The sequence below is a fragment of the Hirundo rustica genome, chromosome 3 (genome assembly GCF_015227805.2).
Source record: "Hirundo rustica isolate bHirRus1 chromosome 3, bHirRus1.pri.v3, whole genome shotgun sequence".
NCBI classification, from domain to species: Eukaryota; Metazoa; Chordata; class Aves; order Passeriformes; family Hirundinidae; genus Hirundo; species Hirundo rustica.
In genome coordinates, this window is record NC_053452.1 from 95,007,683 (window position 1) to 95,025,930 (window position 18,248).

General features: G+C 34.7%; 1 long non-coding RNA gene across 2 annotated transcripts; it reads left to right on the top strand.

Annotated features, from left to right (window-relative positions):
- Window positions 1-1,667: 1,667 nt before the first annotated feature.
- On the top strand, window positions 1,668-14,507 carry LOC120750951 (uncharacterized). Of its 2 annotated transcripts, none has more exons than XR_005700216.1 (5): window positions 1,668-1,744; window positions 11,902-11,964; window positions 12,853-12,988; window positions 13,187-13,255; window positions 14,132-14,507. It is a non-coding gene; the product is annotated as an uncharacterized LOC120750951 (long non-coding RNA). The 2 variants fall into 2 exon arrangements; XR_009207686.1 differs by lacking the exon at window positions 1,668-1,744 and adding an exon at window positions 8,682-8,790.
- The last annotated feature ends 3,741 nt before the right edge of the window (window positions 14,508-18,248 follow it).

An 18,248-nucleotide genomic window follows, 5' to 3' on the forward strand; every position in this document is an offset into this window, starting at 1 on the left:
AAGCTACTTCATCCTTTGAGGTGTTGCTACCTTTTAATTGTATAAAAGTAATTATCCTTAAAACTACAGTAAAATAGAACAGTCATATTTTTAATGCTTTATAGCAAAATAATTTTGAAATAAATGAAAGTAAAACTGGGTTTGAAAACAAAAATTAATATTATTCTTATTTAATGCTATTATGAAATACAGTGTTATTATGTGTACATGACATAGAAATGTACACATTTATAGAAAAATATACACATACGTGTACATATTTATTGAAAAATATAGAATAACAATATACATTTTATTAAAATCAGAACAAAATATGCCAGTCTGGCTAAGAAAGAAGTAAACATATCAACCAACCAAACACAGAAATCCAAAAGGCAATGAAGTATAATGAGATTATTCAAAGTAAACATGTTTTGACAATATACTGCTTTCCTTAAATCAATCTTTATGACAGGCAGTGATTATAAAATTAATACTGTTAACACTACTTACCAATTTGTGGATTTAATATTTTTAACTGAAGCCAAACCAATTAGTACAACCTGCCTTTCAGATATCACTACATTAGACAGTTTCATGGTACCAAAATACAGAGGAAGCATATGCTGCATGCATAAAAGTATTTTGCTTGGCTTTGTGAAAAGTAATGAGATGACTAGTGTCTTTTGTGATACCTTTAGTTTGGATCCTGAAAATAGAATGTCCATGAATGGTTTCCTTGTTGGATGTTTTTTTTTGTTGTTGTTGTTACTGTTGTTGGAAGGGGTTCCTTTTAAATGCCCTTTGGGCTAATGAACCAACATAATTTGTAGACACTAAGAGTCTGAAAGTGGCTGTAGGCAATTTCTCTTTTCTTTTTGTTCTGTTTTATATTTTTTTAAAGACTGAGCAATGCTACAGAGTAATAGTTTATGGCAGTCAGCTAATGAGTTGAAACTTCAGTGAGATAGAAGGCACCACAATGGAAATGTGTGAAAAATTGAAATGACAGGGTTGTTAAGGTAACTCTATCTTGGTTGTGTATTTGTGAAGCTTATTATAATGCAGTGAAATGAAAACTTAATAAACATATCTAGTTATTATGAAGGAAAAAAAATATATCTTTTTGAACTGCAAGGTGCACGGATTTGCTGTTGCAATTGTATTGTAATGGAAATGAAGCAAGTGATAAACAGTACCCAATAGCCCCATACGGTTAGCCCATGCCAATATAGAACATTAAAAAGTAATTTTAAGAACTTTCATTTTCACATTAACTTTTTAAAACCAGCTGACTTGGTGATTTTGCAAATGAGAATTGAAATGAAAATGTTCTGTCCACTGAGAGCATATGAAGAGTGTTAACAGGGCTTTCCAATTCTGCCATGATGTGTTTTCAGTGCAGTGGTTTTTGCTTATTTAAGTACATAGGTTCATGCTTACATATACTTATAAAACTTAACACCAAGGAAACTGGATGGAACTGCATAGATTCATTATCCTGTCATACCATACTTTATTGAATTACCATTGTCTGTGGGACTCACTAGTCCTCATGTATGCTCTTCTCTTTGTAGCAGGGAATACAAGTGACCTCGCCCCTAATTAGTAACAGCTATGTTAATTACCCAATTCAGCCTCACCCCTGTTGAGTAACAGCTATATCCAATAAGGATGAGTGAGACAAAATCATGGAAGAGGAAGTTTGTGGGGTGTGAAGCAGAGACTCATGAAGCGTAATCCTGGGGTCAATCACTACTGTGAGGTCAGTCTGGGTCTGCAGTTAGAGCCTGTTGTTGGAACCTGCAGTCACAGTCTAGCTAGATAAATGCCTGCATTCAGACTCTACAAGCTAATACAGGCAGTCATAGTTTAACAGGAAATAACCAGCAGTCAGAGGCTGCAACGGAAACCTACAGTAGGAGCTTGCTGCAGCCAGTCAGTGAATATGAATAGCTGGAGTGATAAGATGACTAAGCTGTGAAGAGAAATAAACCAGGATCCTTTTTATGCTGTGTTTAACAAGAAGCCTGTGCCTCAGCTCATTTTTACCCTCTAATAAGAGGGCTGCTGCGACACTCTTGATTAAATCAAACACTGTTTTGACAAATGCTGTGTATTCAGGCAACACTGACACTGATCTTGACTGTGCTGTTAGTCCTTCTCCAGTTTTCTTAAAATTCCTGTCTCTAGAATTTTAGAAAAAGCAGACAAAGGTGAGTCATCAAGAAAATTTTTCAAGCTTATAATGTTCATTTTTGGTGGTTAATGAGAAGGCTGATGTGAGAGCATCAACTGTGATTGGTCTCAGACCACCAGTGATGAGTCTCAGACATAGCAACATAAAATGAAGGTACAGATAATATACTGCAAGAAAAGGAGATGAATATGTGTCTCCACATACTACTATCAAACTATTAGTTAACCTATGAAAAGAAGACAAATAAGAATCTGACAATTTGTTGTTGCATTTTAAGCTAGAACCAACATTAAAAATATGGATGCTACAATTGCTGTCATGTGTTTCCTGAGGACAGTAGAACAGAGAATGCCAGCTGCAGTGGCTGAAGGGAGATTGAAATAATGCTCTCTTGAATTTGGCATCTCATCTGGCAAGTAAATCCAGCATATGATACTTGGCAAGCATGACTGGTTTTCCCACATAAATTTCAGGCAGCAATACTTTTTGAAAGTGGACCAAAAATGTTGTTTATGTGCTGGTAGAATTAATCTTCATTTCTGGTAGTAACATAGGCTGCCAACTGATAATGATATACAACACTGATAATTTTGATTATCTTTGTAGTGGAAAAACCTGGTTCATGTAGTAACCAAACCCAAATTCACAAGAAAATACTGAGACAATTAGGTATATTTTATCATTAGAAAATATCTAATTGTTACACTACTGGTAATCTTGTGAAATGTCCACATGACATGTGTTTCACTCTTTTTGTGAACATTATTTTTTTTTTCAGGGAAAAAAAAGGCAAAAATGTACTTAACTGGTTTGTCTAGGTACAAAACATAACACTTTGCATGTATCCTTAGTACCATTTGTATCTAAAGAAAAGTACTCATGAGAATCTGATCTCTTCTTGTCTTTCTGGCAAAGCTGGTAGCAACTGATGACTGTTCTGAAGGTGAGATAGGGTACTTCAAAAACAATTCAAAGATGAGTTCTATAATTTTAGATTTACGAAGGAGCAATTATATTAGTTAATTCAATAATGGCATATTGAATTAAGATGCTTCATATATATCTATTCCGCCTCCTTAAGAGAAAAATAGAATTGACCCTTTTGAATAACTAATTGCCAGTATATATAGTTCCTGTCACTCACTCTATGGCTTCTGATCAAAGCTATGAATTTTTTGGGGTGGTTTTTTTTTTTTGCTTTCTGTTTGTTTGGGGTTTTTTTAAATTATTATTATTATATGGTTTTAGTGAGCATTGAATGCAATTATTTATCTAAATACCCTAGTTTTTATTCCATTATTCCACACAATAGCTATACTGCACCAGGCATATTCATTTCAGAAAAGTCCTTTATCATGTAATTATTGCTAAGAATAATTGGAATAATTGTGTCAATTTTTATAGAATATACATAATAAACTTTGAATTAATCAAAGGAAGATAATTAATGTAATTCACATTTTCTTAAAAAACACCACCTTGTATTCTGTTAATGTCAGATTGATTAATCTTCTGGTTGAGACTTTCATTTTCAGCAATGAACAGGACTCCTTGTTTGGTGAACAACAGGGTGGTGAGGAACAGGTTATTTCTCGATAAGCAATCTTGGGTTAACTTGTACATCAGTCCTAACAGAAGGTAGTGGGGCTAATAGGCACTTGAACTGTCATTTTCAAGAAAATTTTGAACTCTGCATCAGTTATGGAGGACTGAAACATATATAACACCAATTTAACAGTATCCATATGAAACACTGTTCTTCTAAGACTGTTTTATTTTCTCTATGTTTGCTGTCAAAGGAGACTGAAAAAGAAGCTCAAATACAACAGTGTATTCCTATGACTTAGACAACAGAGTGGACATATGACTAGATTTGACTCATGGCTAATGTCTCCTCACAGGCACAAAAAGGGATGATTATTCTGCCTGTATTGATATACAGATGGCCTCACATTTCATAAATTACATATATTTTACAAATTACATATATTTCTTTAACTTTTGAATAAGATTTTCAAGTACCTAGATTAAGAAGAATAATATAATCACGGAATTAAAATGTTCATTTTTTAAAAAATCACATTTCTTTCCCTTTGCATGATCACACATTCTGGACACTACCAGTCTGGGCTTGAAACAAGTTGAGTCAAATTTTCTGAATAATTCACTTTGTATTTTTCTTTTGAAATGTTTGGCAACTATGTATGTCTGTGATTTACTCATTTTATGCTGCTGGCCAAATAATTTGTGTTTGGATTCATCCATAATACGTTCAAAAATTTGTACAGAATTTTTAAATAAGTACTATGAATTATGTTAACAGAATTTTTTTGACAGATGTGATTAGTTTGTTTATCAAAATGTTTCCCCTCTTCTCCACTTCTGAAAATCCAGCCCAATCATTTGTGAATATATTTAGAATACAACTATGTAAATAATTCACAAAGTTTTCTTATTCCAGATTTTATGGAAAATTTATTATTGTTCATTTTCCTCTGTGGAAACTGACCCACAGCTCAAGGATACCTCAAACTGTTCTTCCATTGCTTCATCAGTATTTGGATCAGTGACTTAGCACAAGCATGGAAAGGGCTTTTCAGAGAGGCTGCTTTGAATCTCACCACTGCATATCTATCCCATTATCCACTGCTAATTTACATGCCTATTTGAAATCAAAGTGGAGCATGTAAATTGAAAGGCTGGGTGCAACTAGATTAATTTTACTTTTGAATAAATTTATAAAAAGTATGGTGAATTAATCAGCAATTGTAGTATTTATTTTCAATATACTAGTAACCAGATGACCTGGGAAGAGTTTAACTTTTTAAATTGCGCGTATAAATGTAAGTAGCCATATATATCCAAAGTATATTGATGTTTTTTGGTTTTTTTTTTTTGTATGTTTGTTTTTGGTTTTTTAAATGAGATGGGTGATTTTCATAGTTACTAGCATTTATGTTGATTTCTACAGAAGACTGAGGTGTGGGGGTAAATTGAGTCAGACTATGCTATTATATTTCTGCAAGGTCTTGCAGAATTTTAACAGCATCATTTTTGTTATTATACAGCAAATACGAATTCAGTCTTCTATTTTCTGACTCTGTAGTTCTGATAGGTTTCACTTGTCAGGGTTATGCATTTTTGGTATGTAAATGAATGAATACAGCTCATACAATTTTAAAATACCTTACTGAAAAGCTCAATAGGCAAAAACAAACTGGAAATAGTTGTGCATCACAAATTTATATTTAAAAAGGTTTGCTGTGAAGAAAAAATATTAAATTTAAATTACACATGCAAATCAATTTCACAACTTCAGTTAGTGCTCAACAATAATGAAAAACAGAGTTTTATTTAGTATACAAACATTGTTGATATTCACAGTAATATCAATTGCACAGTGATCAGGAAAATGAGGCTAATTATCTCCAAGTATTATTTTGAGGCAGACATTATGCCCTCTACCACCTGCACAGCAGAAAAAATTAACATACCAGTATCTAAAGTCTTTTAGGTTCTGTTCCATAATGTTCATAATTATACTGCTCAGTCTTTTCTTTAAAAACAGTAATTTAATAGCAACTAAATGGCCTGAGCAAAACAACAAAGGAAAAAGTTTTATATTTTTAATTTATATTTAGTTCCAGATTCTTATATCTATGAAAGGTCAGACCATTTGTTATAGGACCTGAATTAAGGCAGTATAATCACTCTAGCATTTTACGTTAAGGCATTGATGAGGGGATCAGCTTGTATTATTGTTGGAAACCACATAGAACTCTCCTAGGACCCTGTGTACACAGGCTTAAAGGCTGAAAGGAATGCATGGTTTGGTTTGAAACCCTCGGAGAAACTGAGATACATAAAGTCACACAGACATGAAGTGGCAATGTAAGTTCTACTTTTAGGTAAGTAAAAATATGCTTTAAGTGCAAATAAGAGACTGTATTAGTTAATAGAAAAGCCCTAAAGTCCAGTTTAAAATTCAGTAGTATTACCTTTTACAAAGTTAACTAAGTCCTAGACATAATATGAACATAACAAAGCATTGCTAACACTGCTAGATAGAATAGATAGGCTGAATGTGTGTAGGCCTTGTGTAAGAAATGGTGACCATTGTCGCACAACAGTGTTAGACCGGGGTAGGTGCAAAAAGACAGGAATCGTGTTTGTAGCTAACAGATGATTTATGAATACAATGAATTGCATTGAGATTGATGCTGCTGCTTCTGTTTGGGACATGAGGACTCTGCTAGAAAGCTTTTGCCTGCTGGCATGGACTCTAACACCCTGCCTTTGCGAGACTGATCTAGCCATGTAATAAACTAGTTTACACCAAGCAGCAGCTTCTCTTGTTCTCTGGCTGACCCGCCAAACTTGGCACCTTATTCTCTACTGAAATATTTTAGCTCCTTGCTCTTTTTGCAGTCAAGGCAGAAATTTTTGATGACCCAGGTTTCTAATAAAGACCTGAATTAGAAAGATGGGTAGACATAAACCTGTATTAGTTTCACCTAATTCATTCATTTCACCTGCTGACTGTTAAAAATATGGCACATACTTATAAAGGATTTCAGTCCATTTTATGCCAATTTAAAACACCAAAGAAAGTAAATCTGAATACCGAAGGTAGCAATTTTTCCCCAGTTTCTATGTGCAGAAATACCCACAAACATAGGGGTTCTACTTTGGTAACTATAAGATCAAAATTCTGTCCAGTGTCAGTGTTTCTTTAGTTTAGGACACTGATAAAATAACAGAAACTCTTCTGCTGTCAATTTTGTGACAACCATTTTCTTGCATGTAACAGTGATTGTACAATACATTCATATCAGTAATTTTCATTTTTCACAGAAATCAGAAATCTGTGTGATTTTTTTAATCAAATTTATTTTGCAAGTCTGATCAAGAGAATGCATGGAGTAGAAGGTATGCTAGAGGAAGAAAACATAAGCATAAAAACCAAATAAATTTGCTCAGTAACAGTTTTCAGCCATATTTCTAGTCTTGGATGCATGTATGATGTGGAAGTAAGTGGTGAACCATGAATTTTTAGTAACGTATATATATGTACATTTACACATATACAGAGCAGCATATAAGTTATAGATGATATACAGACATTAAAAATGTGTAATACATTTTTAATATATTTAAATACTGTGACATAATTAATTGTTTTGGTTGATTTAGACAATGAAACAGGAAATCTGTTTATGTGGATTCAGAGGTCTTTGTCCTCTCCATTAGAGCTCAATGTGTATCATTGAAAGGGAAAGTAGAAAATATTTCCCTCTTTTGGCTGTTAGATATGCTCAAATAACAGCCTGTTTTGAGTTTTTTGTCTTCCTAGCCAAATTGAAAGAAATTTGTCAAAACTCATGATACTCCTGCTATCAAAGTCAGAATGATTATGGAGGTCAAATGTGTGCTTCTCCTTTATTAGAAAGAAAACAAGTCTGTGTGATTTTGACCAGCCTGGATCTCTCAGAAAAACTCTCAACTGTGTTGGACACTGAGCATCTCATGGAATGACTTTTTTTTTCAATTTAAGTTCCATAGGAGGGACTGATGTAACCCTGTCGTGATTATAAAATTTCATGTGCAGAACAAGGAGGATCCTTATTTGACACACAAGACTACGCCGATGTCCCCTTTCATCCCATTTTAAGTTTACCCCCTATGCCCAATGGTTCTTGTCCAGAACAAACAGCGGAAACCTCTCAACCTATAACAAAGATACCTGCATTCTTTACCAGTGTTAAACAAAGTCCATCTTGGGCTTCAGGTATAAGCAAATATGCTTCTGTCTTTTTAGTGTTTTATCTAAACGATTACTGTTCAACTGACTGAAGAGTATACTACTAAAATATTAATTATACAAATACATATATATGAACACATATAATTTTGACTTGCTTATATAAAAATAGGTAAGTCAGTATCAGCAAGCTGAAAGTAAGATTGTCAGTAACTTGAAAATTTTTTCTTTGAAATTTCTCTTTACTTTTTCTATTGTTTTGAAGTAATATTCTTCTATGCCAAATTGTGAGGTAACATTTCAATATTTTGTCAGCTGCAGTACTTTGCTGTAGAAAAGAGATACATCTCTATTTTTCTCCAAGACATACAGTTGGACATCTTTTGGCATTGAGGATCCTCAATGAGTGAGATATTTGCAACATAGATGTGCAAAGTAATTATCTGCTTCTAAAGCACAAACAAAACAGCTGAAATTTTAAGTTTCACTAGGCTAAAATTTTCGACCCTGCCAATAAGAAACGCAAGAAATCTCTCTCAGTGAGGCAGGTATTAGTCAGGAGGGGAAGATTCTGTTTCTTCCTGATGAGTTGAATTCTTGCACTTTATATTTCTGCTTTAGAATTTCATCCCTTTCCATGTTGATGCTTCACTCCTTGAATTTCTGAGCTACTATGTGTTCTCATCTCAGTAATTCCTTCAGTAATTTTTTTTTTTTTCTATTTTTTAGGGTTGTGAATACAAACTTTGTTACAGCTCTTTCTGCCGCTTGATAATTTTTTTTAGCTACCTCCTTCCCTTCAAGTTCTGTAACTCTACAGTTGAATCAGTGATGTGAGGCTGCCTGTGAGGTACATGAGGTTTACTGAATCTGACTTGATTCATATATAATTTCAGAAAGCCTTGTTAGCAGCATTTTTCTAACCACCAGCTTTGGTAGCATGGTAAGGCAATTACCAGCTTTTAGGTTTTGGATACCTCAGGCTCTGCATCTTGCTGGTAAGGTTTGGGTGTAAATATGTGATTCTGATCTCCTGAGAGGTTGTTTTGGCATGTATTTGTTTTAAATACTCCAAGTTAAACCAATGTAAGTATATGATGACTGTTTACTTGAGAATTAAGCCCATTTGGTTGTCACCAGGTTGTTTGTTTGTTTGTTTGTTTCAAGTTGCACTAAAATCAGTTTCTAATCTGTAGAAATAGTTGTATGTTGGAGGACATGCTTGAGTCCAAATCAACTCTCAATGCTTGCTAGAAGCAGAACTTTCAGAATTGATTCTAGTTTGACCTGACAGGATGTGATTTATATGGAGCTTTGTACATGGCTTGAAAAAGTTTATATTGTGGACAGACCCTTACTATCTTGTGGAGGCACTGACTGGAGAAGAGCAAGAACAAACATATTGGAGCATGCATTGATTATGCCTATTTCCCTGCATACTTTTTTTCCCACTTGTTACATACTTTTCACTAGTACAAAAAGTAAAATAGTTTTGTTTGAGATTGTAAAAAATGTTCTGTGTATTAATTGTGTGTAGCCTTAGCACAACAAGATTTCAGTCACCCATTTGCTTTTGATAACTGGTATGTGCATTTTTCACGTTACAGATGCCATTTACTTGTCTAGTCTTGTGCTAGACTAGTCATGCATTACATAGAAGATATATTAATAATCTCTGCTTTTTACTGAATGGCGAAAGCAATCTGAAAAAATGGCATTAAATGATTCTTTCAAAAACACTGGTGTCATTGAAAAATGCTTTAGGCAGTGCACTTATCAAACCATATAGTATTGTACAGATGTAAAGATTTTATAACATCTAGAGCAGTGATTTTTTTTTTTCCTTAGTAGTAAACTTACATTACAATCAAGGATGTAGGTAATAGAAATATTAAAAAAGCAAGCAAAAAAGGACAAATGAAATTCAGAAAAAATTGTTTTATGGGTTGCTTTACTATAATAGAAGGATAATAAAGGTATATTAATGTGCTGCAAAACCTACAATATTACTTTTAAAGGACAAAAGCCTCCTTTTACTCTGTTTATTACTCTGTAAAGATTCTCATAGTAGCCTATATCTGAATATTGGATTAAAATCATTAATTTTAATGGTTAAAACTTAGATTTTTATGAGCAATGACTTTATAATTAACATATTAATAATATAAAATTCAATCCTGTCTTGCTCATTTATTCAGTCCCAAGATTGAAGATTAGATTTAACTTTGCTTGTATTTATGACAAAATTAAATGAACAATTAAATGAACAGCTTTTTATATTTCTGCTAATCATTACAATTGAAGAAGACCTTTAAAATTTCTGAAGCAGATTCTATTATTTGGAAACAATAACAGATTGAAAACATGGGGCTTAATTATTTCAGAAAAAGAATAATGGAGGAGCAAAACAGAAAGGAAATCACATGAACTTAACAGATTTAAGTGTAAATGGGAGACTTTAAAAACAGATGCAATCCAGGTCACAAAAGATATGTGATAAACATGACACAGAAATAAAAAAAAAACCAGCATAAAGAGGATCCTTTTAACTGTCTGGCAGTGAGGGTGGTTCCAAAGCACTGAAGTTAGTAAAGATCAGACCACAGCACAAAAGTTCAACGAATAATCAAGCATCAGCAGCTAGGTGAGCCTTAGGAATACTCTGTCCTCTTTGAATGGTAGCTACAGGGACAGGATTCAGCTGGGGAGAAAGTGGAAGATAGCATGAGGAATCAGACCAAAATTGAAAAACATAAACTCAGACAGCCATCCCAAAGTCATAGTGCCTTGGGTTTCTTAAAGAAATAAGAATTCAACCGTCCCCAGTGCATGCACTTAAGCAGTAAGTTCGTACTTCCCCTCTTTATTTCTGAACATTTTTCAGTTTATTATGACTTGAATAATACTATAATATTACTATTACATGCATGATATTACTGCAATATTTCTATGATACTTGCTGTATTTTAACAATTCAGTTCATCAGGTGCAAACTGCTGTTCAGCATACACTCATTCACTGTTCCCCAAATAACTAAAAGTAATATTATTTAGTCATTATACTGAAGGTTATATTTGGACAAGAATGTTTTTCTCCAAAGTATTGTTTACCTCTTGTATTCACATCATGAAGTATTACAATGCCCTACCTAATACCACTAAAAGCCACTGTATGGTGACTAACCACTGCAATAATGTGATCACTGTGTTAAAACTCAGCTGCTAACTCTAGCTGCTACTGCAGAAAAAGCATGCCTTATTGTTGGAGCGGGTTTTTTGTTTGTTTGTTTGTTTGGGTTTTTTTGGTGTTTTTTACTATTCCTGGTTTATTCAGTCTGTTAGGTTAGAAAAACTGATAACACTGTATTGTCTAAAGAACTGCAAAGACTTGTTTAATTAATGAGTTTTTTGTTTGGCTTCATGATGTTCAGAGAAGCAGTGATCAGATACATTCAAAAGGTACTTGTCACTCAACAAGAATATGTCTAACTAGATTTACACAATGGTACATCTATGTTCATAATTCCAGAAAACAAGTCCTTTTGATCTAAGGAGTTCTTTGACTTACAATAAGGTTTGCAACACCTCATGGATGCCAAAGATTCTCTTGCCATCTAAAATCTGAGATCCCCATCTCTTTAGAGATGTAAAAGTCTTATGGTTGAACTATTATGTATAGATATTTTATTGAAAACCTTGACTATATAGTGACCTCTTGGGCTTGAAAATTTTTCTCTTTGACTTCTATATTGGCTGTGGGAAAATTTTGCAGTACAAGATATTTAATCCACTCTATCAGCGAGAGAGAGGGAGAGTATGTGCATGTTGTTAATATTATTTTTGTTTTTAGAAGTCAAAAGATTAAGGCAATTCCAGGGCTGGTGAGTAGGCAACATGGCCAGGCAGCTAGGAGGGGACTGTATTTTTTAGAGCAATACTGCATGAGCGTCTGGCTTTTAGAGGGCTGGAGAGTCCCAGATATTTCTGGAGAGACACAGAGTGTACGGAACAACCATCTACTGCTGGTACGTGCATATGCATAGATGTCTCTAGGGATGAGGAATTTGGGGAGAGAGAGGATCCAGGACAACATTAAAGATGGGCTGTGTGTCCAAGGACAGATACTATGGGATGTATAGTGTGGGTGGAGGATTGGGGAAGAATGGAAGGAGATGGAGGGGTGAGTAAAGGGGTCTCTAACAGTAGCTGATGTGAACCTGCAGCTGCTGGGTCTCACATGTCCAGATGCCAATAATTGGCAAGACTGGGATACAGGGGCATCTTACAAGTGTACCAAGTGTCTGAGACAAGCTCCTGCAGGGATCCACATGGTACTTCCACACATTTCCCACTACCAGACCTTGATCGTAAAAGATGAGGCACTGGTGTTCTTGGTGTTGATGTGAGACCTGATCATGTCTGCCTGTGTTGTTCTGTGTGGCCAGCTCTGGGGATATACACGTGTTATATACATATATTTGTGTATGGACCTACTGATAATACATGCTCAGCCTCACTGCTGGTTGGACTTGGGGCACACAGCTGAAGCAGCAACAGCTTTACCAGACTACAGATTCAGTCTCCTCTAAGCTACTTACACTGAGTTAAAAATCAAATTGTGCATGTTTGGCATAAAAAAAAAAGTTTCTAGTTATCTCCCACAGTTTGGGAAAATCTAGGAAATAAGACCAAAAAATAAATGTATCACTTGAATATAAAACTGTGCATTACATTAACATTAGTCCTTTGTGTTCTCTGAAAATATATTAAGTATATTGCTCAAGGAATTATTCCTTTGTACATTTTTACTCTTAATATACTATTATCCCCGCATTTCAATGAGCTAGTTCAGGGAGGTAAAGCCAGTAGTAAACTGCTTGGTCTCTAAGGGGCTCTGCTTTCTGTTGGTTTAGCTCTGCTGTTAGATCTGAGCACAGTAAGAAGAGCATGAGGACTGTCATAAGCCTTGCAGGAGGAGCATGTGGAGGAAGAAAACTAGGCATCTTCCAGCAAAAACTTGCATTATCCCAGCTTTGCAGCAATGCAATGGTAGGCAGAATTCTTTCTACTTGTTTTCTTTGTGAAGAGAAAATAATTTTTAACTTTTCTTCTTCTCAAGAGAGATTTTCTTCTAAGTTAATTCTTATTATGATGCTCTGCAACTATAGAAATTCTCTTCTAAGACCACTTAGGTTGCCATCATTGGTCATATACCTTTACAATCTATCCCATCTAATATTGTTGCAGCAAGAACTGGGACTTCTTTTTGTGACCAAGGTAACTTCAGAATAGTCATAAGGACACCAGAAGCCTTTGGTAAGAACATGCATTGTATACAAGTACAGCTGAACATAATAAACTGTAAGAGATGATAATTTTAGGATGGGGATTAATACACTCTCTATGAATGTAAATTTTAGCTTTCTTTTCTATTACATTGCCAATCAGTAATCTGTTCTATTATGTTTTTATTTTAAGGTAAAACTAACTTAACTAAAGAAATAACTTTAAAAACAATGTGTAGATCCAAAATTTTCAGCAATCATTTCTGTTTTATATATATACAGAACTCCTCAGTTTTCTAATCTACCCTTGTAATTCATTAGTAAAAATTAAACTATTTCCATAGGAGTAAGTGAAATAGGAAAAAAAGATAACAGTATTAAATTGGAAAAATAAGGAAACTATTTTAAGTATTCAATATATGACTTTATTTAAAAAAATGTATGCCACTGATTATTGATTGTCTTCCCTCTATATATTATCCAGTTGGTTTCTATTTGATCTGTGAATTTTTGCACTAATCAATTCTTATGGCAGACACAAGCTGAATAAGATCTGAAAAATACCATAACATGGATCTTAGGGAGATCATTTTGTCCTTCAGTCTGCTACAAAGCAATATTAGCACTCTTCCTAAAAGATATTTTTGTTTAACCTTTTGTTAAAGAATTTTATGATAGTCCTCCCTAGGCAATCTATTTCCATGCTTTATAATCCTCACCATTGGAAATGCCTCCTAATCTGATCCCTTTTACTCTTTTTGCTGCAATTTTACCCTTCGTGGTGTTTTGTTTCTTTGTTTGTTTTAATTTGGTTGGTTTTTGCAACATCATTCATCAAATTCTATCTGCCCTCAGTCCATTCTCGTTCAGGCTAATCATTATATTTTCTATGCCTTTCTTTTTCCAGAGTCTCACCTTTTTAGACTTTCAATGAAAATCAGGAATTGAAAGACTTTAGACATCTGATCAACTGTTACCTTATTTATAACTTCCATGAAATGCAACACATGTGTCTGATTACAAGTCTCCATAATAGGGCTTAATAATGCCAGAAGAAAATGCGACAACTTGCAAACCAAGCTCTTTTTATTCATTTTGCTATGAGTGCCATTTGTTTTGATAGTTCTGTACATAAATACAGTATACAGATGTCATACTTATTTAGCTTGTGATCCCAAACAACCTCCTTGACTGTGCAGTGGACATGTACTGGTGCAGTTAATTATTCCTGCTTAGAGTGAGGAAACTTGCAGCTGTTCTTATCAGATCACTTGCTATTTCAAGTTTATTTCTTCAATATTAAAACTCTTTTGCACTCTGCTCATGTTTTGCCATGCTTTTTTAGCCCCTCCTTGTCTAGTTTCATCTGTCATACTCTCATCACGGAGGTAATATGTGAAAGCACCATCCTATCTTATATGAGGCGTATAAGTTACCAGACAAAAAATTCTAGCAGTGATTTTAGCTGTAATATTTACTAGAAATTCAGTTAGTAGTGATGCATAGCTATGTCATATTTGCTGGATTCATCTCAGCATAGTGAAGCACAAGGTACAGACATCCTGCATTCTTATCCATACACAGGGATATAAACAGTAAGGGCAAAGAGAGTGTAAAATTAGGATTTTGGTAAAAAGAAAATTGCAACAAAAAACCCCAAATCATACATATTTTAGACATCAACACTATTAGTTCTTAGACTGCTTAAAGTTTTGATCTTGATCTAGCTGCACAGCATTTCTAAGAATGACTGAATAAACGCCAAAACAGCTTTATACACTTGGTCTTAGTATCACTCTCATATTGTAAAATTTCAGATTTTTGGATTGTGTAAGATCCCACCAAAGCCACAACTGGATTTATACTAAAAGCTTTTCTTTTTTTTTTTCTTTTGTTTTACTACCTTATGTACTAAGTCATGTCTGGTATGCTTCTGATTGCTTATGTCTCTTCTTGATGAGACCTCTTGTATCACCTGTCACATTTTATGTCTGGTTCCGTCCCCGCTCCAGGCGGGAGCTGACCTCCGGCTAGCTCAGGTCAACGCAGCCACAGAAGATCCCAGTCCGGGGGGGCACGCAGGCTATTACCTGCTGGTTGGCTTCTCAGCAGCTAGACCAATAGTGTCGTGACAGCACGGCAGCAGAAGAGAAAAGGCTGGCTCTCAGCTTAGCAGGTTAAAAGATGTTTATTAGCTGAAGAGCTGAGGAGCAGAGAGGCTGAGAGCTCCGAGCTGAGAGGATTTGAATCTCCCTCCTCCACCTTGTAAGCGGGAGAGGGGTTCAAGGGAGGTTACAAGAAGACAACAAATCAGGGGATTCAGGGGGTAAAAAGGGGTGCCCACCCCCAAGCCTTGGACCACTAAAATCCAGAGCTAAAGGAATTCCTCCCAGGGGGTCTATCACCTGAAGCCCTCTCCCTGAGATTTTGCAACCTGGGAGGGTTCCTCAAAGTGATAGACAGGCTGCCCCAGAGCGGGGGGTGTGAGGACTGACACAAAACACCTTGTTATACAGACAACACAAAAAGGGTTACAACATTGGGGATACAGTGAAATGAACCTTAACAGAAACTTCTTATAAAAACCTAATAAAACAGTTCTGCACCACCACAACATTTGTTGGTGATCTCTCTGGACCATGTTTAGCAGGCCCTCGAGAAGGAGCTTCCTTCAGGAGAAGCATTTACCTAGCCCTGAGAGCAGAAGTCAGGACAAGGCAACTAGCAGCAATCTCTCAGCAGCCAGCACAGCCCTGTATTCCTTTAACCTTCTGGGCACTGAAGAGGTTTTTTGGGAAAGTGAGAAGAAGAATATATTAGCTTTTTAAACAATATCTAGTGAAATTTTAAAGGCTAAAGGCATCCAAAATACCAACAGGTAGCTGGCGGATATGACCAAGAAAACACGGGATACTTGATTTTTTTTTTTTTCTTGAGTATGATTAGATGCCAGGAAAAAAAAAACCAAAAACCTGTGGCACTAGAGACCAAGTTCAAGTACTTGAATTCCATCAAGGTCATGTGAGTATGCCAGTTTCTAGTCTTCTTAGTCTCTTGAGTGAGGAGTTAACCATCAGTCACTTACAGTAATCTGATTACAAGTTCTTGTTGAAGAAAAATGCTAGTAAGTATTTATAGTAGCCAAATTATATACTATAATTCAAAGCACTAATAAATACATTTTAAAATAAACCAATTTACATCAACAGTAAATTTGAAATATGCCTCTTTTCTTTCTCTTGTATACATAATGTAACGGCATGTTGAAGTGCTCTATATATATTTATATTTCTTGACTAAAATTTTTCACTTACGACAAACCTAATCTTCCCTACAAATTTTCTGCAATTAGGTTTCTGCAATGTTATTTAGAAACCTAAGAGAATTTTTAATATTTTCCATCCATACCAGCCTGATAACAAATCCATATGCTTTAGGTTGGTTGCAGGTCACCATCTTCTGAAATATTTTCATGAAAACACAAATTTCATGAACTATAGTTTCACAGTAAAAAAGTAATTCTGGGTGCTCAGAGTAAGCACTTTCTGAGTAAGAATTTAAATTTAAAAAAAAAAAGATACATTTTTCATACTATTTTCAGCTGTTTATCTTAGATATTTCCAATGTATCAGCCAAATAAATTTATAATGGTAGTAGAACAATATTTACTTGCATTATAAGGATTTTTGTCCTTGATGACGGTTTCTAAGGATATCCTTCTCCTAATATATTGGATACTACCATATTTGATTTTGAAATAGGTTAACTTGAAAGGTGTTGCTAGTGAAACTGGGTGTTGTTTCTTTGAGATTCTATGTAATACTGGCTTTTATTCTGCAGGATGGCTTGAAGCCACTGGTGAATTTGTATTTCTGCCAAGGGGACTTTCTGTGAAAGGAGATTGTATGTCCACCTGACTGTGGAAACCAGTACATTAAATATGGTCTTCAGTAAAATATGCTTCAAAGTGTCAGTAGGTGATGGACAATTGTGTTTAGTCAGTAGACTTTTATGAAACCCCCTTCATATTTTTCCAATCTCATTGTTTTACAAATACCTTTTAAAACTTGTTGAAAAATAAAATCCTGGTGTATAAGTAAACTGCTCCATTAAGGTCATGAGACTAGGAGTGAGTTAAATCCAGGCTTTTTTTCTGAAAGCCAGGTACAAAATTAACCTCAAGCAAATACCATCACTCACACTGTGCACTGTTTCTCATTCTGATTAAATGTAATGCCATGTAAAAGCTCTGTGACAGTTTCCTAAAATGTCCATTTAGTTGAAGAGTTTCTTCATCTGTTCGTTTGTTCTTAATAGAAATCAAAATCTTTATAGAGAGCTGCTTCTTTGAAGCTAACATGCTCTTCCCACCATGAAGATATAAAATGCTAATTAGCTCCTAAGCTGTTCTGAATGATTCGATTAGACTGCTATATCCTACTTCTGGTTAGACCTTAGATATTCTTATTCTTGATGTCGTACCACCCCCCCCCCTTTTTTTTTTTTTTTTAAATACTATAAAATGGCAACACTGACATCCAGTGACTAGTTAAATTAATTGCAATTGAGTGGTCCCTAAGGATACTCCAGGTGTGAATCTTCTATTCCTTACATATTTTCTAAGTATGTTTAAAGATGACAGTGCATCCTACCAAGTAATAGAAACAGCTTTCTAGGAGATAATTTGTACAACTGAAAGACAAGGGAATGAATAAAAATATTGATAAATATCATCACAATTATGAAATAAGTTACTTCACATGACGCTACAAGGTTGTATCATTACCAAAAGGATTTCCAGTTCAAGTTTTACAGGTTGAAGAATGTAATTCTTTTTCCCCCAGATTTTCTTTAATGGAAAAAAATCTCTTCAGCTTAGTAAATTTAAGCTTTTAGTTCCACTTTTTGAAACATTCACTTTTTTCCCCTCAAATAGTGTTTATGCATTTTAAAGCATTTGCAGGATGTAAGCAATGCTAAAGAAGGTCTATAAGAATATAAGAAAAATTATAAAATAAAATTAT